The sequence below is a fragment of the Tenrec ecaudatus genome (genome assembly GCF_050624435.1).
Source record: "Tenrec ecaudatus isolate mTenEca1 chromosome 1 unlocalized genomic scaffold, mTenEca1.hap1 SUPER_1_unloc_14, whole genome shotgun sequence".
NCBI classification, from domain to species: Eukaryota; Metazoa; Chordata; class Mammalia; order Afrosoricida; family Tenrecidae; genus Tenrec; species Tenrec ecaudatus.
Genome location: NW_027457554.1, coordinates 503,590 through 528,600, shown reverse-complemented (window position 1 = coordinate 528,600; position 25,011 = coordinate 503,590). Strand labels below are relative to the sequence as shown.

The 25,011-nt window shown below is 48.6% G+C and overlaps 1 pseudogene; it reads right to left on the bottom strand.

Annotated features, from left to right (window-relative positions):
* Positions 1-905: 905 nt before the first annotated feature.
* Positions 906-2,110, bottom strand: LOC142435784 (large ribosomal subunit protein uL3 pseudogene; annotated as a pseudogene).
* Positions 2,111-25,011: the final 22,901 nt, after the last annotated feature.

Below are 25,011 nucleotides of genomic sequence, written 5' to 3'. Positions count from 1 at the left end.
AGCCAAATGTGGAAGCCGCCTTTGAGTCCGTGGACAGATGGATGGACCAAGTCAGTGAGTTCGAGTTCTAGAACGGAGTGGTGTCCTTTCATTAAAATAGGGGGATAAATGTCAGGTCACAAATGAACCTTGAAAAGACATGCTGGGAATGAAATAAATAAAATTCCCAACTCACTGCCATCCAGTCAACTCTGACTCATGGTAACCCAAAAGGGCAGAGTGGAACTGCCCCCACGGGTTCCGGGGATGGTAACTCTTTTACAGACATAGAAAGCTTCATCTTTCTCACAAGGCGCAGCTGGTGGACTTGAACTGCAGGTCTTACAGATCACAGTCCAATTTGTAACCACTACGCCAGCAGGGCTGCTGGTAAGGACATAAGCCAGACACAAAAGAACAGGTGTAGGACCGAGCCAAGTAGTGAAAGGGTGAGCACAGGCAAAGGCACAGAGGCAGGCAGATCGGAGATATATGGGTTCACGGTGGCACCCTTGGGCGGGTTAGTGCCCTGTGACCCCGCTACCCATTTATTTATTATTATTATTACTTTTCCTTTGCCCGCCTCTTTTTATCTGTCTACCATGTGTATCCCTGAATTTGGTCTGGTCCCTGCCATATTACCTGGTCCTCACCCCAGGAATGTTCATACAGTAGCTTTTCCCCTATGTCCCTTTTGCATTTTTTTAAAGCTTACCTCCGTGGACACAGAGTGTACTTGTCCTTTTGCGCTTGGTTTACTTCGCTTAGCATGTTTTCCTCCAGTTCTTCCCATGCAGTGATGTGCTTCATACGTTCATCACTACTTTTTAGCGATGCGTAGTACTCCATTGTATGTATGTACCACAGTTTTTTTCCCCCCACTGAAAAAGAAGTCTTTATTCTGATCCCACCAGCTGTACCATCTGTTATGCGCCTTCCTCCTTGGCAATCCGATCTTTCTTGAGTGGTCCCATGAAAGCTTTTTTCTCTTCCACGGTCTGGAAATGGCCATGGCCCAACTTGGGGGTGGTGTCGATGAACTTGAGGTCGATCTTCTCCAGGGCACGGCGCTTGGTCTGCACCAGCAGGGACTTGTGCAGAGTCAGCACTCGCTTCTTGGTGCCCACCATGCAGCCCTTGAGAATGACAAACTCATTGATCACTTCCCCTTAGTGGACAAAGTCGCCCAGGGGATTGATGCTCTTGTTAGAAAGATCATAGTCGGTGGAGGCGTTGTTCTTGATAAGATTGCCGTCCTTGACGAGGTAGCCCTGGCAAATCTTATAGATCTTCTTGTTGATCTCTGTGCAGTGGTGGTAGCCTTTCTACCCAGCGCGGGCCATCGAGAAGGCCACACGGGCGGGATGCCAGGCCCCGATACAAGCCACCTTGCGCAACCCTCGGTGGGTCTTTCGGGGCAGCTTCTTGGTGTGCCAACAACTGGTGACCCCTTTGTAGCCTTTGCCCTTGGTCACCACCGTGATGTCGACCATTTCATCCTGCGCGAACACCTGGTTCACTGGCACCAGCTTCTCTCGGGCCCAGTCCAGCTTCTCAGCCACGGAGCCCCCGTTCACCTGCATCTCCGTCAAGTGCGCCTTCTCCTGGCGCAGGGTGAGCAGGCGCGTCTGGGTGTGGGTGATGGCGCGCATGACCGGGCAGGACTTCTTCATGCTGCTAAAGTCTTTCTCGAGCTGCTTCTTACTCTTGTCATCCTGCCACTTCATGCAGTACTTGGTGAAAGCCTTCTTCTTCGACTAGTGCCAGTTCTTGTAGAACCGCCGCTTGCACTCATCGTCACTGATGTGTTCCGCAAAGACCATCTTGAAGGTCCGGAGGCCGCGAGGTGTCTCCACATAGCCCACGATGCCCACCACCACCATGGGAGGGGTCTCCACGATGGTCACGGCCTCCACCACTTACTTCTTGATCACCTTGGTGCCTGGTCTGTCGACCTCGTGCACAATGTGGGTCATTCCGGCCTTGTAGCCCAGGAAAGCCGTCAGGTGGATCAGCTTGGAGGCGTCATCCTTGGGGAAGCTCTTCACCTTCCCGCGTGCCGGCTGCTGCGCTTCCGAGGCAGGAAGCCCAGAGACCCATGCTGGGGCGCAAAGAACTTCCGGTGTGACATTACATCGTTGATCCCTGCTGGTAGAGGTACCCCAGCTTTTTAATCCAATTGTCAGGTGATGGAAATTTGGGTTGTTTCCAATTCCTTGCAATTGTGAACTGTGCCACAATGAACATTGGAGCACAGATGTCTGACCTTGGTTTGTTTCTTGCCCAGTAAGGGGGGTGGGGGGTTGCTGGGTCATATGGTAACTCTAATTCCATCTGTTTTAGATATCGCCAGTAGACCTCTTTCTTACACACATATGAGTCTCCCTGGATTTGTTTCACGTATGATGTGTCTGGGTCATTGTGTGGTCGTGGTCTCTTTTAAGACTTGATCGATGTTTTCTTTACATTGTTTGTCCTGAAGGTCTCTTTTGTACCCTAAAACAAGGAGTCAAGGAGATGTATGGGACTTGATTGCTGAAGGGGGGCAGGAGTGAAGAAATGGACCCAAAGGGTGTCCATACCACTTCTGGGCTCTGCTCTGGAGCTGTTGCCAGCTGTCCATAAACTGTTGGCACCTGTGGCCGAGGCTGCGGGCTGACCCCAGGCTTCTCTGGCAGAGGTGGGCTGCCTTCTGCTCCGGGATATGGGGGATGTCCGGAGGCTGAGGAAGGGCATCAGGTTGTGCTCAAGAGGCCCCTGGCATGGTAGTGTACTGGCTCAGCTCTTCCTCTGCAGGGTCCCACAGAAGAGGTCCCCTGGCCTGGCCCCGATGCTAGACCCAGTGGCATACCTGCCCCTGAACTTGGAGGAGGCCCATCTCCTGCTCCAAGGCCTCGTGTCTGTGCAGCAGCCTCTCCATGCTCTCTAGAGCCTTCCCAAGGCCCAGGACTCTAGCAAGGGCACACTGTGGAGGACGGTCACATTACAGGCTTGGCCTCTGCCCTTCTGCCCAGGGTTCTCTTCGATCCTTTATTCCTGGCTGGTCTTGGCCTTGGCCTCGGGCAGGTGACAGTGTCTGATTAGTGTCTGCACAGTGACACTGCTGGTGTTGGGGACAAGGCTGCTGGATGGAAAACCAGTACCTAGCAGGGGTCCCAGGCCTTCCTGTCAATTCCCTTCCTGCCTCCCTTCCATGGGGTCTCTGTCTCATATATCAGGTGTTTCTGAAACCGTATCAGCTTCTCTTTGTGGTCCCCAAGAGGGACAGGCTATTCCAGCTGCTGGCCCCACCCCTGGATCCAGTCGCCATCCTGTATGATGGTGGGGACATGAGTGCCCTGATGTTCATACTGCCTTGGCCCCAAGCTCTGACCCCGTCTACCCCTCGGGCTGTGCCAAGGAGTGAAATGCTGACCAGGCTCAGGGATAGCACAATAATTTTTCTTTCACCCAAGATGACAGTGCCCAGGCCCATCAGTCTTCAGATCTAGGAAGTGGCTGGGCAGGGGCCATGGGTGGGTTCTCATGTGGAGGGTGCCCCTCACCCACCCCTGGGGCCCTGTCTACTCTGCCATCAGGATGTCAGGTGTCCACACGGGTCTGAGAATCAAGGGCCATGGTCTCCAGTCCAAGCTTTGCCCCCTGGAAAAGCCATTAAACTCTCCACATCCCGTTCTACCGCAGGCCGCCCCTTGGCCCCTAGTGGGGCTGAAGGTCACTTGTAAAGGTAAAATGGGGTTCAGGTGGGGTGCCCTCTGACCTGGCTAGCAGCCCTGAGAAAGCCGGCAGTAATCAGAGAGGTGTGAAGCTTGTGTAGCTGACCTTCTCCCAGGGCTTCCACTCAAGCCGGCCGCTCTCGTATCATGCCCAGCAGGCCCTGAACCCAGGGGCCTGGCAGCACCCTGGCCTGCTCTCTCAGCGCAGCCTCCTGCGTAGAGGGAGGTGGGAGGTGGACCCAGCCCTGAGTACTGAGTGTACCCCTGCTGGGGCTGACTCACAGCCCATAGCCCTCACTATAAGTCCCGGGGGCCTCCCCTCAGCTCTGCAGTTGAGGGTTGGCCAGGCTCCTGGGAAGAAGGAAGCAGGGGCCATGTGATATGGGCAGATCCAAATGCCCTCTGTGATCCCCAGAGTGTGGCCTAACCCATCTCCATGCACTTCTGGGTGCATGGGCACCTCGGCTTGTTCACCAGCCCTGGATTGGAGCCTATGGCTCCTTGGTAATCCCTCACCAACCAGCACAGGTTCGGTGTGCATACACACCTCACCCGTGTGCCCCCAACAGTCTGGATACCCCGGCCTTATCAGGGTCACGCCCATGACCGTCCCGGCCATCACCTCCCTGTCCTGTGTGCTTAGCACCTCTGGAAGGATCCATGCTTCTGGATCAGCCGCTCCACCTCTTCCACAGAGCCCTCCAGGGCACTGGCTTCCTGGGAGACCTGGGGCAGCTATGGAGGTGACACAGAGGTGGGGGGAGGATAGGGGGCACAGATGGTGGTTCAAAGGGAACCCTAGACAGCAACACCTGCCAGAACCTTGGTTTACAGCGTGGGCTCTCTGGGGGTGCATCAAGAGACCTGCGGCTGGGGGTGGGGAGGTGGGTGCTGAGCAGGAGGGGAAGGAACCTGAGGAAGAATAGGACACCAACCTGGGGGCCGTTAGGAACATCCCAACTTCTGACGAGGTGGGGAGGAGCCCCATTAATTTCCAACCAAACCGCGTAGGGCTTGGCTGGCCGGGGCCAGGTGTGGGGAGGAGATGGCCCTGAGTGACCTGAGGCTCAGGTGTCCCCTTGGCCACTTGGGAAGACACACTATCTAGCTCCGTATCAGAATAGCAGCCAGTGATCCAGGAAGCAAGGGGGATTGGGGTGGTACTACAGGAGGACTAGAGGTCCTGGGGTAAGTGTGTTTGTGTATGGTAAGGGGAGCTGTCTCCTGGGCCTGCAGGATCTTGTCCAGATGCCACACTGTCTGAGGAAGATCTGCTTGTGGTGCATGGCCTGCCGTCTCCCTTGCTTCCGTTCCCAGGCCTGAGAGACCTGCTCCCAAGCATCCTGCAGGGCGCATAGCCTTTCCTGGACCTGGGCATGGGCATGGACACAACCGAAGGTGGTGCTGAGGGAAGCTCCAGAGAAAAGGTGCCTGACTGTTCCACCCAAGGGGAGGGTATTGTTTGTGTTTCCACAGGGAAAGAGGGACCAGATATAAAGCCAGTGCCAGATGAATGCAGTGTGCCCGCACGGAGTGGGGAGCCAGTGGAGGGGCCTGAGGGCTGGGCTCCCATACTAGCTATGTGGACAACTGCCCCTGCCCCCAATAGAATTTACTTCAGAGGACAGAACTGAAGCGCATCTAGGAGAGAGGTGCATGTTTGATCAGAGCAAATGAGAGCAAAGAAGGGGGAGGAAGAGAGAGTGGAGCACATCCTGGCCCATCAGGGCTGGAGGACGATATCCCAGCTCTGAACAGCCAATGGACAGAGTGGACAATGTGGCTTTTCCCACCACGAGACACACCGTCCATTGATGACCCAGGGCCCTAAGGGGGACAACACTGGAGACTCAGGGTTAGAACTGGCCCAGACTGATCCTATGGCACTGAGGCAAACCACTAAAATTGTGTGGCAGAGCAACCGTGGGAGCAGAGCAGGGAGCCCCTGAGGTAGTACAAAGGACAGACTCTGGGGCCAAAGCATGGTACCCCATTGGACCTGACTGAAGGACACGCCTAGAGATTAAAAATCAGACCTTCATCTATGTATAGGTTTTTCTTTCTTTAAAATATTTTTCTTTTATTTTATTCTTAAAAAAAGCATTTTATTAGGGACTCATACAACTCTTATCACAATCCACACTTACAACAGTTGTATAAAGCACATCTGTACATTCTTTGCCCTCATCATTTTCAAAGCATTTGCCTTCCAAAATTAATTTATTCTTCAATGGGTAATTGGTTTTCTTTTTGTTGTCATTGCTGTGTTCTCACTCATTGCCTATCTTGCAATGACTTGATTTTTGGTGCATATTATTATCTCTACAGACCTATCTAGATACGATAGACTGCATGAATAGTTTGGAGGAGAAAACAAGGGGACCAATAGTTCCGGGGGAATAGGGGAGTGGGAGAGAAGGGGGCTAAAGGAGTAGTGCTGACCAACCCAGGGACAGTGGAGCAATAAGTTATCCAAAATCAGTAGCAAGGAGGGTGTGAGTGGTCTGGTAGGGATTCAGCAAGGGCAAGGTAACCGAGAGAAATTACTGAAACCCAAATGAAGGCTGAGCATGATAGTGGGACAAGAGGAAAGTAAAAGGAAATAGAGGAGAGAACTAGGTGACAAAGGGTATTTATAGAGGTCCAAAGACTGCAATGTACATATGTAAATATATTTATATGAGTGTAGGGAAACAGATCTATGTGCATATATTTATAGGTTTAGTACTAAGGCAGCAGATGGACATTGGGCCTCCACTCAAGCACTTACTCAATGCAAGAGCACGTTGTTCTATTAAATTGGCATTCCAGGATTCACACCTTCCCGACACGATTGCTGAAGAAAAATGTGTGCATAAGCAAATGTGGTGAAGGAAGTTGACGGTGCCCGGCTATCAAAAGATATAGCGTCTGGGGTGTTAAAGGCTTGAAGATAAATAAGCGGCCATCTAGCTGAGAAGTATCAAAGCCCACATGGAAGAAGAACACCAGCCTGGCTGACCACGAGGTGTAGAAGGGACCAGTTATCAGACATCAAAGAACTAAAAATCGTATCAGTGGGTGCCCACCTTCCTGATACGATCAGTGAAGACAAACTTGTGCATAAGCAAATGTGGTGAAGAAAGCTGATGGTGCCTGGCTGTCAAAAGATATAGCATCTGGGATCTTTAAGGCTCAAAGATAAACAAGTGGCCACCTAGTTCAGAAGCAACAAAGCCCACATGGAAGAAACACACCAGCCTGTGTGACCACGAGCTGTCGAAGGGATCTTGAGGTATCTAGAATCAAAGAACAAAAAATCATATCATTGAAAATGTGGGTGAGTGCAGAGTGGAGACTCACAGCCCATTGGTAGCCAAGCGGACACCCTTTACTGAAGGGTTGTGGGGAGGAGATGAGCCAGTCAGGGTGCAGGGTAGCAACGACGAAACATATAACTTTCCTCTAGTTCTAAAATGCTTCCTCCCCCACTCTCATGATCCCAATTCTACCTTACAAATCTGGCTAGATAAGAGTGTGTACATAGGTACAGATAGGAACTGGAAACACAGGGAACGCAGGACAGATGACTCCTTCAGGACCAGTGGTGAGAGTGGCGATGCCTGGAGGGTGGAGAGAATGTGGGGTGGAAAGGGGAAATTGATTACAAGAATCTACAAATAGCCTCCTCCCTGGGGGAGGGACAGCAGAGAAGAAGGAAGGGGGAGACTTTGGACAGTGCAACATATGATAAAATAATATTAATTTATGAATGATGAAGGTTTCGTTAGGTAGGGGGGAGTGGGGAGGGAGGGGGAAAATGAACAGCAGATATTAAGGGCTCAAGTAGAAGGCAAATGTTTTGAGAATGATGATGGCAACAAATGTACATATGTTCTTTTTTAAAAAAAAAAACCCTTTTATTATTTAAGCTTAATTTATTCCCAAGCCATGAGTTTTTGCTTCTTCAGTTTCTTCTGGGAAATCTTTTTCTTCAGTGCAACCTCCTCTTCTGGCTTGGGAACGATTTGTTCCTTCTCAGTCAGGATCATTTCAATGTGGCAGGGGGAGCTCCTGTGTGGATTAATCTAGCCAAGAACTCTGTAAGTCCGGTGGTGCATCTTGGGGGCTTTGTTCACCTGGATGTGCTCGATGACCTGAGAATCCACATCTAAACCCTTAAGTTCAGCATGACTTTCTGCATTTTTAAGCATGTGAACCAAACATTCAGCACTCTTTTTGGGCTACCAACTCTGGGTCCCACCCCACTGTTTGGCCTGGGCACATCTACCAACACCATCATTGTCCCGTTGGAAAGGCACACACTGCTTCTGCAGAGTGACGTCTTTCAAGTATTTGGTGGCTTTCCAGATGTGCATGCCTTTGATGGCCTGGGCAGTTTCACGGGTGTTTTTGAAATGGACCCGGAGATTCGACCCTCTGTATTTGCAGGATTTTGTAGGGTTTTCTGGGTCAAATGAGTAGCGAACCATTTCAGCAGGTCACCTCAGGCCGCTACAGTTAGAGGAAGAGCCTGTACATATGTTCTTGACACAATGCATGTATGTATGGATTGTGATAAGAATTGCACGAGCCCCCAATAAAATGATTAAAAAAATAGAAAAGATAGGTGCTTGTCCCTGTGGGGCCAGGGTGCGGTGGTCTAGTGGGCAGGGGCAGGGCCAGAAAGGGGAGCCGACCTCCACGGCGGACGGCCCTGTAGCCTGGAACACCTGCTCTCCCCGCTGGGTGGCGCACTGGTGCAGCTCCTTCTGGGCCTCCAGCTTGGCTCGCAGCTCTTGGTGGACACTGAGGCTTTGGGCTCCACTGCAAGGTCTTGGGGCTCCTCCACCACCTGCAAATCTCACTGCACACTGGCTGCCCAGGAGGCATAGTCTTGCACCTGGAGCCTGGGAGAGCACGGGAGAGCATGGGGTGAGGGGACCTGGTACCGAGGCAGCGTCACAGCTGGGCTGAGTCCACCACCACTCATGTCCAAACCTCCATGTCTCTGCCACCTAATCCCACAGCCTTACCAAGTGTCTACTCGGCCTCAGCTCTGCCGCCACTCCTCCTTCCCACCCAGTTCTCCAGGGCCAATGAAGTCCCTCATGGGCCGCTTGATAGCTTTGCCCACCCATCCACAACTTTGCCAGACCCCCACTTAGAGGTAGCCATTGGTGGCCTTGTGTGAGAGCCGAGGGACTCAGGACTCTTGTCCCTTCACTGCCTCACTGTGCAGATGGAGATTTTTGTTGTGTTTTTTTAAATTTAAATTTATTTATTTTATTGGGGGCTCTTACAGCTCTTGTTACAATCCATACACCAATTGTATCTGACATAGTCATACGTATATTGCCATCATTCTTTTCTAGACATTTACTTTCTATTGAGCCCTTGGCATCAGCTCCCTTTTTTTTCACCTCCCCCACTCATGGTTACTTGATAGATTATAGATTGTTATTATTTTCATATCTCACATTGACCATTGTCTCTTTTATCCTCAGGTTTCTGTTGCTCCTCTCCCTGCGAGGGGTGTGTGGTTATATGTCATTCATTGCTATCGGTTCCCCTTCCTCCCATCCTCGACCCTCCTTCCCCCTACCCTTTTGGTATCTCTATTCCCATTCCTGTTCCTGGGTTCCATGTGTTGTGTGTTTTATCTCTTGCTAATACTTATGGACTCTAGTACAGAGTGGGAAGCGGCACTGGGGTGATGACAGTGGGGGGTGAGGAGGCCTCAAGGCGTCAGAAGCAGATTGTGTGATTCATTGGTGTGATCCATATCTCCTCAGGGGGGCCTCCACCCAGTGGGACACAGCATCTGGGAGGCTTGTGGCTTTCTCCTGAGACAGCATGGTGGCCAAGGGCCCTGGCATTGAGTGTGGGATTCTGGGCCTGGGGTAGCAGCACTTGCAGAAGGTACCCTCTCCCCCAGGCACCCACCTGGATACGGACGAGCACATGAGACAGTTGGCTGTGAACTTTGAGGGTGGCCTCAGCATCTCAGAGCAGGTGGGGCCTGGCCTGAGTCAGCTCCCACAGCTGCAACCAGGCAGCCCTGCCCCCAGGCGGGGGTCAGCAGTTATCCCAGCATGCTCATTCCTCCCTCTCAGCTTCTGTCTGGTCAGCCCTTCAGCTTCCTGGCTGGGTTTAGAACTTGTCCTAAGCTCCCAGAGGACCACCATCCTGAGATCTTGCTCAGCGCTTTAGGCCTTTCTGCAAACTCTCCTCCCAGGGCCCATTATCACCAGCAGTTTACCCCTTGCTCTAACAATGCTCCAGGAGGCCTGATTGGGAAGCGTTGGGCTGTTGCCTGGCTCAGTCCCACTAACTGCTCCTCAGGAGAAATAAGAGGTTCCCTGCTCCTGGAAAGATTTACTGACTTGCACACCCTCTGGAGGATCCCCATGAATCAGCAGGTGGGGTCATTCTAAAGCCCGGCAAACGGCAGGTAGCCACGTTTTGTGCCACCCAGGCATGCTGTGTGTTTGGAGGAGACTGCATACCCTTCAAAGGTAGAAGCTGAACCCCTCCATGGTTCTTGCACACAGCAAATGCCGGGCCCCTGAGACTCTGGGCCAGCCTCTGGGCTAGGATCATGGGCAAATCGGGATCTCGCCTAAACTCCATTTGGGCTGGAAACGCAGTAGCTGGTACTGTGACCTGGGTCAGCCTGGGGCTGTGCAGGGCATCCTCAGCCCAGCTCAATCCTTCCCAGAATGCCCCTGCAGGTGCAGGGAGCCCGTGGCTTGGGAAAGTGACCCTGCTAAGTGGGCTTTGTGACCAGGCTCCCTGATCCACCGACCCAGCTTTGCCTCCTCCACAGGCCGCAGACAGCAGGGGTTGCCCTCGGTTCCCTGAACTCGTGCCCTCTCTAGTGACAGTGGTTTGCAGAGCCGCAGCACAGCAAGGTTCTCCCTGGAAGCCTCTTTATCCCATGCCCAGCACCTCCCCCCAAACTCACCCGTGCTCCAGGCTGCTGGTACTCACTGTTGGTCCTGTCACCACTGCTGGGCCCTGGGCAGTGCTGGGCCGCCACTCCAGCAGGCTCTCCGCTAGTGGGGCAGGCTGCCCCCTGGTGGCCACCCATCTTCCCTTGGTGCCGAAACATTGCAAACTTAGTTAAGAGGAGCTGAGAAGAGAGGAGAGGTAACACAGGGGCCCTGGGTGGTGGGCTGTGACACACCTCAGTCAGTGACTGGGCAGGGAAGGACTGGACAGCCACAGAACTTGTCCCTCTATGCAGAGAGTGCAATAGGAAGCCACAGCTGTCCTCAGCCCAGACTGATGTTCCCATCAGCCCCTTGTGCATGCAGCCCCCCTCCACTACCCGTCTTCATTCGGCTCCAGGGCACCTTCCTTGCCCCTAGCCCCTTACTCACTAGGGTGTGCTCATAGTCTTCTCTCCTCTGGCCACCTGCTGCTGGCTGCTCAGCCAGCTCTGCAAGTCCTTGGCTTCCCTCAGGAAGCCCTGCAGTGCCAGCATCCTCTTCAGATCCTGGCTCCTGTGGTGACAGCCTGAAGCCCCCAACAGTTAGTGTGCCTGTGTCCACACTCTGGAGGTCAAGGGACCCAATCAAAGGGGCTGCCTGAAGGACAAGTTTCTTCATGGTCTTTGCCCAGGCTGCTCCTCTGGATTCAAGAAGCAAACCCAGGGCAGGGGTAGTTGGGGCTGGCGAGGGTGTGTCTGTGGGGAAGGGCAGGTGACTGGAGCCAGGGAGCCAAGCCCCTGCCCTGCAGGCTCTCCTCAAAAGTTTGTGGGAAGAGGAAACAGTGAAGGACTCATCTTTTCCTGACACATGTCTACAGGCCTCTGTCATGGTTCTCTTCAAGGCAGGGGTAGCATCTAGGGGAATAAGCAACCCCAGCCAGTTTTCTGGTACCCACTGATGCAGTGACCCTCACTGTTGGGCTGCCAACTCCCGCAGTGTCTGCAGCTGCTTCCAGAGCTTCCCCTGCATCACACCCAGCTGCTCTGAGACCTCAGTTACAAGGATCTACGTATAACTTCCTCCCTGGGGGATGGACAACGGAAAAGTGGGTGAAGGAAGACAAAATATGTAAGATCTGACAAATTATCAAGGGTTCATGAGTTAGGGTGGAACAGGGAGGGCGGAGAAAAATGAGGACATGATGCCAGGGCCTTAAGTGGAGAGCAAATGTTTTGAGAATGAAGAGGGCAATGAATGTACGGATGTGCTTTACACAACTGATGTATGTATGGATTGTGATAAGAGTTGTATGTGCCCCTAATAAAATGATTTTTAAAAATTAAATCATTATAATTTCTTAGGACAATGCCATTTGTATTTCAAAGCAACATTCACGAAAGCTATTTATTCACCTTCACTATCTTCTATGTAGTTTTAGATAGAGCAAAAACAATTCTTATGCCTTTTTATGAGATGTAATGCAAGTAGACCTTAATTTATGCATAATTAAAAATTTGAATGAACAAAATATTTTGTTAAAGAATTTGACTTTTTGTGAAAATAATCAAAAGCATATAGCATTTTATTGAAGGGTTGGGGATGTTTTCCTCTATTTTATTCTAGTATTTGGTCTGAGGTTCTTACGGCATATTCTGATTGTTGTCATGTAAGAGAATGTACATTCCATATAAGAGAAAACTTTCCTTATAGTATTTTCCTATCCATTGCTTCCTGCTGAATCTCTCATTTGTTCTTTTATCATTATTTTTTCCTATAGAAAACCCAGGCTGCTTAATTTTATTCTTATTAATCATTTATATAAGTTAGGAAAATATTTATTATATATACATTTTTATTAAAAATCTTTTATTTGAGACTCTTCCAACTTTTGTTGCAATCCATATTGATTGCATCAGGCATTTTGTACATATGTTGCCTTCATTCATTTATAGACATTTCTTTCTTTTTCTTTTTTAAAATCATTTTATTGGGGTTCATACAACTCATCACAATCCATATATACACCAATTGTGTAAAGTACACTTATACATTCATTGCCTTCATCATTCTCAAAATTTGCTTTCCTCTTGGGTTCCTGGAATCAGCTCATTTCCCCTTTCCCCTCTCCCCCTCTCACCCTGCTCCTCTTCCTTCATGAACCCTTAATAATTTATAAATTATTATTTTCTCTTATCTTACACTGCGCGGTGTCTCCCTTCACCCAATTTTCTGTTGCCCATCTCCCAGGGGCGAAGTTATATGTAGATCCTTGTGATCGGTTTCCCATTTCTACACCCACTTCCTCCCAGTATCGCCACTCTCACCGCTGGTCCTGGGGGGTTCATCTGTCCTGGATTCCCTGTGTTTCCAGTTCCCATCTGTCGCGCTGTGTATCTTCTGGTCTAACCAGGTTTGCAAGGTAGAATTGGGATCATGAGAGGTGGGGGGAGGAAGCGTTTAATAACTAGAGGAAGGTTGTGAGTTTCATTATTGCTACACTGAACCCTGAGTGACTCATCTCCTTCCCACTACCCCTCCGCAAGGGATGTCCAGTTGTCTACAGGTGGGCATTGGTCCCCTGTCATGCACTCCCCTCATTCACGATGATATAATCCCACCTCCCGCCTTTGTTGCTTGAAAACTAGTCCCCTCAGCCCTTCATGATCACACATGTTGGTGTGATGCTTCCATGTGGGCTTTGTTGCTTCTGGGCCTGCTTGTTTACTTTCAAGCCTTTAAGACCCGGGACGCTATATCGCTTGATAGCCGGGCACCATCAGCCTTCTTCACCACACTTACTTATGCACACATTCATCTTCAGCGTTTATGTGGGGAAAGTGAGCACACAATAATGGTTTTTGTTCTTTGGTGTCTGCTACCTGATCCCTTCAACACCTCGTGTTCACTTAGGCTTGTGTGCTTCTTCACTGTGGGCTTTGTTGCTTCCGAACTAGATTTCAGCCTGTTTGCCTTCAAGCCTTTAAGACCCCAAGAGTTTCATTATATTGTGCAGAGAGTGGCTATGAGCCAAACCCACTCGACTGCACCCAACAACAATAACAACAGGACTTGTGCTTCTAACAATATGCTGAAGAAGGCCTTAAGAGAATCTCCCCTTTGTTTAGAGCAGCGGCTCTCGACCTGTGGGTCGTGTCTACTTAGGGGGTCAAACAAACCTTTCATGGGGTGGCCTGAATTATAGCAGTAGCAAAATTACAGCTATGATGTAGCAACAAAAATAATTTTATGGTTGGTTGGTCACGACTACATGAGGAACTAGATGAAAGGGTCGTGAGTAAGAATGTTGAAAACCACTGTCCAAGAGGAAGACTCAATTCTTGATACAGTTGAAGGGCAACAAAATAGAGTCAGCCGCAATATAGATGGGATAGCACAGTGGCTGCAACAATAAACACAAGCCAAAGAAACACTGCAAGCACTGCACATGACGGGACAGTGTTTCATTATATTGACATAGAGTTGCTATGAGTCAAAACCCACAAGAAAAAAAACAGGACTTGTTTTTCTAACAATGTACCTAAGTAGACCTTAAGAGAATCTCCTATTAGTTTAGCGCAGCGGTTCTCAAACTAAGTGTGGTGACCCCTTTTGGGGGATGAATGACCATTTCACGGCAGTGGGCCATTCATTAAAGTGGAAAAATTAGAGTTATGATGTAGCAATGAAAATAATTTCATGATTTGGCAGTCACCACTACATGAGGAATGGTATGAAAGAGTCGTGGCATTAGGAAGGTTGAGAACCACTTCCCTAGAGGAAGACAGAATTCTTGGTAGAGTAGAAGGGCAGCAAATGAGAGGCAGACCCCCAGATGATAGATTAGCGCAGTGTCTGCAACAATGAGTGCAGACAAGAAACCACTGTGAGGATGGCACAGGACATGGCAGCGTTTCATTATCTTGTGCTTAGAGTTGCTGAGACGAAACCCACTGGGCAACACCTAACAACAATCACTGTAGGACTCATGCTTTTCACAATATGGTGCTGTAGATCCTCAGAGAAACTCCTCTTAGTTTAGAGCAGTGGTTCTCAACCTGTGGGTCGCTAGCCTTTGGGGGGTTCAAATGACCCTTTCACAGTGGAGGCCTGATTCATAACTGTAGCAAAATTAAAGTTACAAAGTAGCAATGAAAATAATTTTATGATTGGGGGTTCATCACTATCTGAGGAAATGAATGAAAAGGCAGTAGAGGGGAAGCAAAAGAGAGGGAGACCCCCAAAAGTTGGATTAGCCCACGGCTGCAACAATGACAACAAGCAAAATAACCACTGTGAGGGTGGCACGAGACGGGGTCACGTTTCATTATATTGTGTATAGAGTTGCTATGAGCCTGCACACACACTCAAAGGCACCAAACAAAAACAACAGGACTGTGCTTCTATGAATATGCTCAAGTAGACCTTAAGAGAAACTCCTATTAGTTTAGTGCAGCGGTTCTCAACTTTTGGGTCACGAGCCCTGTTGGGTCATGAATGAACCTTTCATAGTGGTCGCCCAGTCATAACAGTAGAAAAATTAGAGTTACAAAGTTGCAATGAAAATAATTTTATGATTTGGCAGTCAGCACTATATGAGGAACGGTATTAAAATGTTGTGGCATTAGGAAGGTTGAGAACCACTGCCCTAAAGGAAGACACAAATCTTGGTAGAGTAGAACGGCAACAAAAAATAGCCAGCCCCCCTCCCATTATGGCTCCAACAATGAGCACTAGCAAACAACCACTGTCAGGATGGCACAGGTCTGGGAAGCATTTCATGATATTGTGCATAGAGAAGTGATGAGCCAAAACCCCCTCGGCGGAACTTAAGAACAATAAAAACAGGGCTTGTGTGTTTAACAATATGCTGAAGTAAATCTTAAGAGCATCTCTTATTAGTTTACAGCAGGGTTCTCAACATTGGGTCGTGAACACTTTCAGGTGGGGGGTGTTTCGAAACACCCCTTCACAGTGATGGCCTGATTCATAATAGTAGCAAAAGTACAGTTATGAAATATCAATGAATATAATTTTATAATTTTATGTTTGGGGTCCACCACTACATTGGGAACTGTACGAAAGGGCTGCAGAATTAGGATGTATGAGAAACATTGTCCTAGAGGAAGACACAAATGTTGGTACAGCAGAAGGGCTGCAAAAGTCAGGCAGCCGCTACAAGATGGAATAGATGCAGCAGTGAGCGCAAGCAAAGGACCACAGTGAGATGGCACGAGATAGGGCCGCGTTTCATTATATTGCGCATACAGTTGCTATGAGCCAACACACACTCAAAGGCACCAAACAATAATAAAAAGAACTTGGGCTTCTAAGAATATTCTGAAGTAGACCTTAAGAGAAACTCCTTTTCGTATAGACCATTGGTTCTCCAACTGTGTGTCGAGACGCCTTTGAGGAGACTAACGAACCTTTCACATGGGTGGCCTGATCCATAACAGAAGCAAAATTACAATTATGATGTAGCAATGCAAATATTTTATGGTTGGATGTCACCACTACACGAGGAATGGTGTGAAGTGGTTGTGGCATTTGGAAAGTTGAGAACCACTGCTCTAGAGGAAGACACATATCTTGGTACAGAAGGGCAGGCAAAGAGAGGCAGTGCCCAACAAGATGGATTAGCACAGTGGCTGCAAAAATGAGGGTGAACAAAAGAACCACTGTATGGAAGGCACAGGATGGGAAAGCATTTCATTACATGGTGCATAGAGTTGGCATGAGCCTAAACCCATTCGAAGGCACCAAACAACAGGATTTGTGCCTCCAACAATATGCTGAAAAGACTTTAAAAGAAACTCGTAGTGTAGAGTAACAGTTCTCTAACTGTGGGTCACAACGTCTTAGGAGGGAACAATGAGCATTTCACATGGGTTACCTGATTCATAACAATAGCAAATTTATAGTTATGGAGTAATAAGGAAAAGAATTTTATGATTGGGGGGGGGTCACTAGTACATGAGGAATGGTGTGAAAGAGTCATGACATTAGCAAGGTTGAGAACCTCTGCCCTAGAGGGAGACATAGATCTGGGTACAGTAGAAGGGCAGCAAAAAGAGGCAGCCCACAGCACGATGGAATACAACAGTGGCTGCAACAATCCGCGCAAGCAAAAGAACCACTGGGAGGATGGCGCAGGACAGGACACCTTTCTATCATATTGTGCTTAGAGTTGCTAGGCGTCGAAAGCTACACAACAGAATCTAACTATAACTATAGGATTTGTGCTTCTGACATTATGGTGAAGTAGATATTAAGAGAAACTCCTCTTAGTTTAGAACAGCGGTTTTTAACTTGTGGTTTGCGACCACTTTTGGCGATCGAATGACCCTTTCACAGGTGTGAAATGATTCATAACTGTAGGAAAATTACAGTTACGAAGTAACAATAATGTTATGATGGGGGTCACCACTACATGAGGAACTGTGTGAAAGGATCATGGCATTAGGAAATTTGACAACCACTGCCCTAGAGGAAGACATAAGTCTTGGTACAGTAGAAAGGCCACGAAAAAGAGGCAGCTACCCAAACGTTGGATTGGCACAGTGGCTGCAACAATGAGCACAAGCAAAAGAAACAATGTGAGGATGGCATAGGATGGGAAAGCGTTTCATTATATTGTGCGTAGCGTTACTATGAGCCAAACCCCCCTCGATGGTACCTAACACCAATAACAACAGAACTTGTGCATCTACCAGTATGCTGAATTCTATCTTAAGAGAATCTCCTCTTAGTTTAGAGCAGGGGATCTTCACCTGTGTGTCGCGACCCCTTTGTGGGTATGGAATGAAAATTTCACAGGGGTGTCGTGACTCATAACCATAACAAAATTACAGTTATGAAGCTGCAATGAAATCATTTTTATGGTTGGGGGGGTCACCACTTAATGAGAATCGGTATGAAAATATCATGGCATTAGGAAAGTTGAGAACCACTGTTCTAGAGGATGTTCCAAATCTTGATATGAGAGGGCAGGAAAAGAGAGGCGGTCCCCAACAAGATGCATTAGCACAGTGGCTGCATCAATGAGCTCAAGCAGAGAACCACTGTGAGGATGTCACAGGACAGGGCGGCGTTTCATTACATTGTGCGTAGAGTTGCTATGAGACATACCCACTCGACGGCACCTAACAACAACAACAAATGGACTTGAGCTTCTAACACTATGGTGAAATAGACCTTAAGAGAAACTCCTCTAAATTTAGAGCAGCGGTTCTCACCATGTGGGTCGTGAACCCTTTGGGGCTTAGACGAACCATTTACAGGGTGGCACTATTCATAACTTGTAACAAAACGAGAGTTACGAAGTAGCAAAGAATATAATTTTATGATTGTGGTTCTACCACTACAAAGGAAACTGTATGAAAGTGCCGTGGATTTAGGAAGGTTGAGAAGCACTGTACTAGAGGAAGACACAGATATTGGTAGAGTAGAAGGGCAGCAAAGGAGAGGCAGCCCCTACAATTTGGAATAGCTCAGTGGCTGCAACAATGAGTGCAAGCAAAGAACCACTGTGAGGAATGCACAGGGCGGGGCAGCGTTTCAGTACATTGTACATAGAGTTGATGTGAGCCAAAATCCACTCGACGGCACCTAACAACAGCAACAACAGGACTTGGGCGTCTAACAATATACTCAACTACATCTTAAAGAAACACCTCTTAGTTTAGAGCAGCAGTTCTCAACCTGTGGATCGGGAACTCTTTGGGGGTTGAACTACCCATTCACAGGGGTTGGTATCTTCTTCATAGTAGCAAAATTACAGTTATGAAGTAGCAATGAAAATAATTTTATGAATGGATGTTCACCACAACATCAGGAACTTCATTATAGTGCCAAGGAATTAGGAAGGTTGAGAACCACTGGTTTAGAGCATAGGAAATAAGATGAAATACTGCATGTTTTAACACACATGACGTTGGAAAGTAATGGAAATTGGGAGAGGACAGTAGTATCAAATTCCTATGAGTCAGAATTGCTCTATATCATAGAGTAGCTAAGACAATGAGAAGAAATGACAAAGTCAAAGAGCTGAAGAGAAAATTCCATAGGACACATGGCAACAGCTTTATGCTCTTGTTAGACCCTCAGGGCCTCCCTATCTTTTGTTGGCTTTCTTAAGCCCATCCCCATCACTGTGAATAGTCTTCATTAAACTCTCTTTAATTAAACCTTCTGTATGGTTTGTTTTCTGCTGGACCCCTAACAGATATCATTTAATTTTCTTGATTGCAATTCATCTCTAGCATACAGAAATCTTTCAAGAGTTTGTTTTATGTTTTGCTTTCATCCACAACAGCATTTCCTTCCAGATTTGTTTGTCCTTGAAACATGATCAATAGTTCTTTCCTCTCCAATGAAACCCAAGTGATACGCTGCCTGACTGCCTATGAAGTTCATGTGTAGCCTACATGGAGATCCCAACCATTCCCTAGACAAGTGTTTCTCAACCTTCTGAATGCCATGATTCTTTCATACAGTTCCTCAGGTTGTGTTTACCCCGATCATAAAAATTATTTCATTGCTAATTCATCACTGTAATTGTCCTACTGTGAGGAACCAGGCAACCCCTGTGAAAGTGTCATTGGACCCCCAAAGGTGTCGTGACCCACTGGTTGAGATCCACTACCTTAGTCCAACGTATGGCCCGAGGGCTGTATCGGGCCCCCCAAATAATCAATAGCTGCCAGCATCACACATCTCACCAATGAGAAGCATTTGTAGCCATCACCTTAGGGGTGAGTTCATTAAATATTTGACCTGTATGGCTCCATGAATGATGTTATAAATCACCACATGGTCCTTGGCAGAAAAACAGGTTTCCAGCTCCTGCTCCAGACCAAAGGTTCCCAAACTTATTCTGCCTACTGCCCTCTTTTCAGAAAAAGAAATTATCAGGACCCCCCAGCAATGAAAGAATTTTGGACTATAGCCCACCATCCAGGATAAAATGTAGATATCTGCTTTGTAGATCTCTGGATTTTTCTGTGCCCAGTAGGTGGGTGGTGTTGCCCACTTTGGGAAACGAGTCTCTAGGAAAATCAGGTGTGTTTTCACTCTCTCTGCAAGAAATTCAGTTGAGGAGCAAGATCTGTCTTGAAAGAAGTGTATCCAGAATGGTCCTTAGAGGCAAGGATGGCTAGACTTCATCTCACATCCTTGGGCATCAGGAGCTATGAGGAGGAACATCATGGAAAAGGCCATCATGCTTGGTAAAGGGGCGCCCAAAAGGGGAGGACCCTCACCAAGATGGATGGACACAGTTTCTACAACAACACACTAAAACATAACAATTGTGAGGCTGGCACAGGGGCAGGCAGTGTTTCTTTCGGTTTTATGTGGGGTCACCACGAGTTGAAACCAACTTGACAGCACCCAACACAACCAGAAGTGGAGAAAGCATGGCCTGTTCTGTGTACAGTGGCCCCACCGAGGTTCCTCATCAGTTGTGTTTGAATGGGCCAGGTGCTCTCACAAACATCCTCTTCAATAGACAACATAGAATGTTTTCTTTCTGCCCAGGAACCATCCTGAAATTTAAAATGACCAATTGACACTGAGTTGATTGCGATTCATGGTGAGTCATAGGACTTTCAATAGGCATAACCTTTCAGAAACAGATGGCCAGGTTTTTCTTCCAAGGTATTTCTGAGTGCGCTTGAACCTCCTCAGTTTCTGTTAATGGCCAAGTGTTTTAACCTTTTGTACTCTCCAGGGATGACTCACAGCTCTATATATCCTTAAAACTGACATCTCTCCTCTCTTTGGAAAGCCATGGCAATTGTTCTGTTTCAGTAGATTTACCTTCTTTAAATATAGAAATGACATATACTTCTACCACCTCACAGAAAATATCAGAAACTCGTAGCTCTCATTTAATAATGGTGTGGGTGATTTCATATTGGGCTGCTAATCCCAAAGCCAACAGTTCAAAACCACCAGCCACTCTCAGGGAAAAATATGAAACTTTCCAATCCTATAAAGTTACAATCTCAAATACTCACAGGAGCAGTTGGACCCTGTCCTATAATGTAGAACTCAGGTCATGGGGACTCAGAGTGGATTTGATGGCAGTGAGTTTGGTTTGGTTTTTGGACTCCCCTCCTACCACAATAGCTCACAATTACTAAGTGCATGTTATGTACTAGTGTTCTAAGCATTGCATGTACATTCACTCATTTCATCCCACTGGTGGTGGTGGGGGTGAAGCATTAGAACTGCTAACCAGAAGGTCGGTGGTTCAAATCCACCAGCTGTTCTTCGGGATCAAGTTGGGGCTGTCTGAGCTCACAAAGATTTACAGGGTCGGACGTCTGCAGGGACAGTTATTACTTTATCCTGCTGAGTTGCTATGAGTCTGAATGAACTCTAGAGAAGTGGGGTTTTGGTGACTTTTGCAACCCCTTTAAAAGGAGCGCTGGCGGGGCAATATAGAAGCCCTTGACTATTTACCACTAGCTCAGCGAAACCCTCGGCAGCTTCCCATGAGAATGATGCGTCAATTTGCTCCAGTATCAGTCACAGCCTATGGGAACGCCTATAGAATGGTTCCACTCTATCCTCCAGGCTCACTATGAGTTGGAATCGACTCACCCATTGGTAGTACAACAGCTTCCGTCTATAGGTGAGGACACGAATGCACAGAGATGTGAAGCCATCTGGCCCAGGGGAAATCAGGTTATCCAAGGGGGAGCTGGAATTTAAATCCCAGCAGACCAGCCTCAGAGACTACAGGCTTAGCTCTACTGTCTGCTGATATCTGGACTAAGAGTGGTTGGATTTTGCCTCCTTTTCCCTACACATCATCTCCACTGTCCCCTATCAAGCAAAATTAGCTTGAGCATTGAACAGGCACCCTCCAGCCCTGCCCGATTGCACACGCGCAGGTTAGAAAAGGATGGGGAGATCACTGGGCTGTTTTAGCTGCCACCTCTACTCCCACTGCGCCAACACACCCACAACGAAGTCAGAGAAAGAATTCTTGGCCTTGTAACCACTCCTCAGCCCTGACACCTTGGAGAGAGCCAAAGTCACTCTCTTGGACACCCACTCGACTGCTACCTGGGAACTTCCCTTGGAGCACTTGGGGACAAAGGAGAGGGAGCACGCCTGCAATGTAATTAACATTATGACAACTTGTTCCCCCCATGGAGAATGACACCATTAGCTGCTTCAATTGTGCATGAAATGTAAATTACACGACTCAGGGGTATCACATCTGAGCAGCCATGATGCTAAATGACGAGGCTCTCCATCGAGCAGCCCCTCCCCAAGCAGCAGGAACTAAGAAACCCAAGCCCCGAGGCCGACAGCTGAGACCGAGGTCCTATGGTCTTTGAGTGTGCCTGCTCCACAGAGCCCACAAGGGAGGATCTTTCCAGGTGGCCCTGGTTGCCAGGCTGGGATGTTCCAGCCACCTGCTGTCATCACCCTGGTCCTCCCATTTTCTCTAAAGGGAGTCGAACGATGGACAGCACTCTTTCCTCTCTATCTCTCAGAAAATTAGGAAAAAAGGGGTGGTGGCTGTGGTTGTGGTAATATCCTTCTTGCTAAGGAGTTTTGGTGATGCTGTGGGTTAAGCATCCCGCTACTAATCTCAAAGCCAGCAGTTCAAACCCACTAGCTGCTCTGAGAGGGAGAAAGATGAGGCCATCTGACAATGGACAATTTTATAGTGTCAGAAACCTACAGAGGCAGATCCAAACTCGTCCCCCAGATTACTTCCATATCCATTCTGCCTCCCATTCATTATTCTGTCTGGCTCAAATTATTCCGTGTTCACTCCCTGGCCAGCTCCCCACATTTCCCTACCCCCTTTCACCACGAACTCTCTGGACACTACTCGAAATCAGCTTGAGACACTGGATCAGCCACACTTCTTTGTGGCCCATGAAAGAACTTTCCAAAACCTCATGTCACACGCAAGTCCACTTGCTTTTAGAGAAGAGTCATAGGCGAAATTGTATGTTTCCACCTTGAGAGGGGCAAGCACCACCATGTACAATTAGTAGGTGACCACCAGTTTGTAACTTTTGTGGTCACTACACATCTCTTTTGGGGACCCGTTTGCCCCTCTCCTAGCATCCTGATTCCTGGTGCCATGGCTAGACTGGGATGGGAAATCCATGTGCTCAACCAGGAAATTCCAGGTGGAATCAGTCACTGTCCCCTCTGCAGAGCCTCTGTGAGGACAGGGAGTTTGGAAACACAGCTTAAATCTGCAGTAGGATAAATTTAAGAAATGATCACGCATTTACCCTAATGTCAACTGTACAAATCCCACAACCAACCTTCAAATTCCCTGCCACTGAGCATAGCCAAAAGCAGGAAGAGCCAAAACCTACATATGGGTACAGGAAGACCTCTGGAAGGTGTCCCTGTGGGGGGCCGGGGAAGGGGGAGAGTGGAGATGAGGAGGCTCAGGGGCTCAGGCTCAGGCTGGGAAAGAGCCAGAGTTCCTAGTTCGACTCTCTCTTTGTCTCTCTGCCTAACCACCCACCTCCCACCCAGTCCAGGAGATTCTTTGAACAGGGCCCACAGGGTCAGAGGTGAGAGCTGGCAGCTCCTGTTACTACCCTGACTTGGGAAACCTCCCTCATTCTGGAAATCCATATCTTTTCTTGGGCTTTGATCAAGACCCAGGTCAAGCCTCCCCTCCCCCTTTTCTCACAGAGGCACTTGGTCAGAATGGCAAATAGCCCTCAACTGTGCCATGCACTCTGCCTCTTCATTCCCTGTTCCCTTCGAACCGTCTGCTGCAAAAAAATCACAAAACAGCCGATGGAGGGCAGGTCGGTGCTTCTTTTTCAGACTTCCCTCTCGTTCTTTCTCTGGTCGTATCATCATTCCAGGTACAGCAAACCCATTACTGTCCAGTCAATTCCAACTCATGGAGACCCTATGTAAGTTTTCCAACATTGTCCAACATTACTGGAACAGACAGCCTCATCGTTTTCCTTGAAGCAGCTGATGGTTTGAACTGTCAACTTTGAGCTAGCAGTTCAACATTTACATGACATCCCTTCAGAGTGGTGAGTCATAGTCTGCAGACACCGTGGGCAAGAATCATTGTTCTGGCTTATTTTCATAAGGTGGGATTCTAGGTAGGCAGGTGTGACGCAGGTGTAACTGGAAATCGACTTGATGGCAACAAACAACAACACTGATGTCATTGTTTCGGGACTTGGGAACTGAGACCTATGAGGCATGGAGCTAAGTAACAGCTACTTCAGGTTTGTTAGGTACTTCATTGCTGAGCTCTGTTCTACATACTGGGAATACAGCTAGAAGGAAGGTGGCATCTCTGTTCCTGGGGTTGAGAGATGAGAGGGGTTGGGAAACTTCCTGTCCTGTTAGTAGTGGGTGTAGACATTGTTTCTGCTGTTAGATGTCATTGAGTCAGTTCCAACCCCTAGCCACCCTATGGACAATAGAACGAAACACCACCCTGTCCTGCACCATCCTCTCAATTGTTGTTATGTTTTAGCCCCTTTTTGCAGCCACTGTGTCAATCCATTGGCCGAAGTTCTTCCTCATTTTCACTGCCTCTCTGCTTCACCAAGCAGGATGTCCTTCCTCCTCCAGGGACTGGTCTCTCCCTAACAGTATGTCCAAGGTGTGTGAGGGGAAGCCTCACCATCCTGGCTTCTAAGGAGTATTCTGGCTGTACTTCTAACCCACATTTGTTTGTTCTTTGGCAGTTCATAGTACTTTCAATATTCTTCACCAGCCTCCCAATTCAAATGCATTGATTCTTCTCTGATCTTCCTTTTCAATGTCCAAATTTCACGTGCATAGAAGGCCACCGAAAATATGACTAAGATGGCTTTAGTCAGGTGCAAGTTAATGTAACATTCTTGCTCTTAAACACTTTGAAGAACACTTTTGAAAGAGGTCTCTGGCGGCAGCACGCGGCCCCTTTAAGGGTGAGGAGGAGGGGCGCACAGGTGGAAGCCCATGGCCCCTTTAAGGCTTGGCCTACTTGGCAGCAGTTGGAGCCTATTGAGAACATGACAGGAGGCCAGCCAGCAGTTCCTACAGAGGACAAAGGTTCAGGAGCTGAGCGAGCCAAGCTCTGAAGGCTGTGAGCCAGCCTCAGAGCCGCACTGCCTCCATGGGCCATAATGACCTGATGCGCAAGGCCTAGGACTTCAAAGACCAGGTGTGGTCTGTGCAGCCTTCCTGCCCCTTCCCAGACTCCTGCCCACCATGTAGCGCCTTGCCACCATGACCCCTGATGTGGGTCTCCAGCCCACCAGTCACCTGGCCAGCCACCAGGATCCCCGCCCTGCCCAGCTGACACACTCAGGACACACTCCATACCCCCTGCCCCCACCCTGGGCCTGCTCACCACCAAGACTCTGCCCTGGGCCCGCTGCCCACCCAGG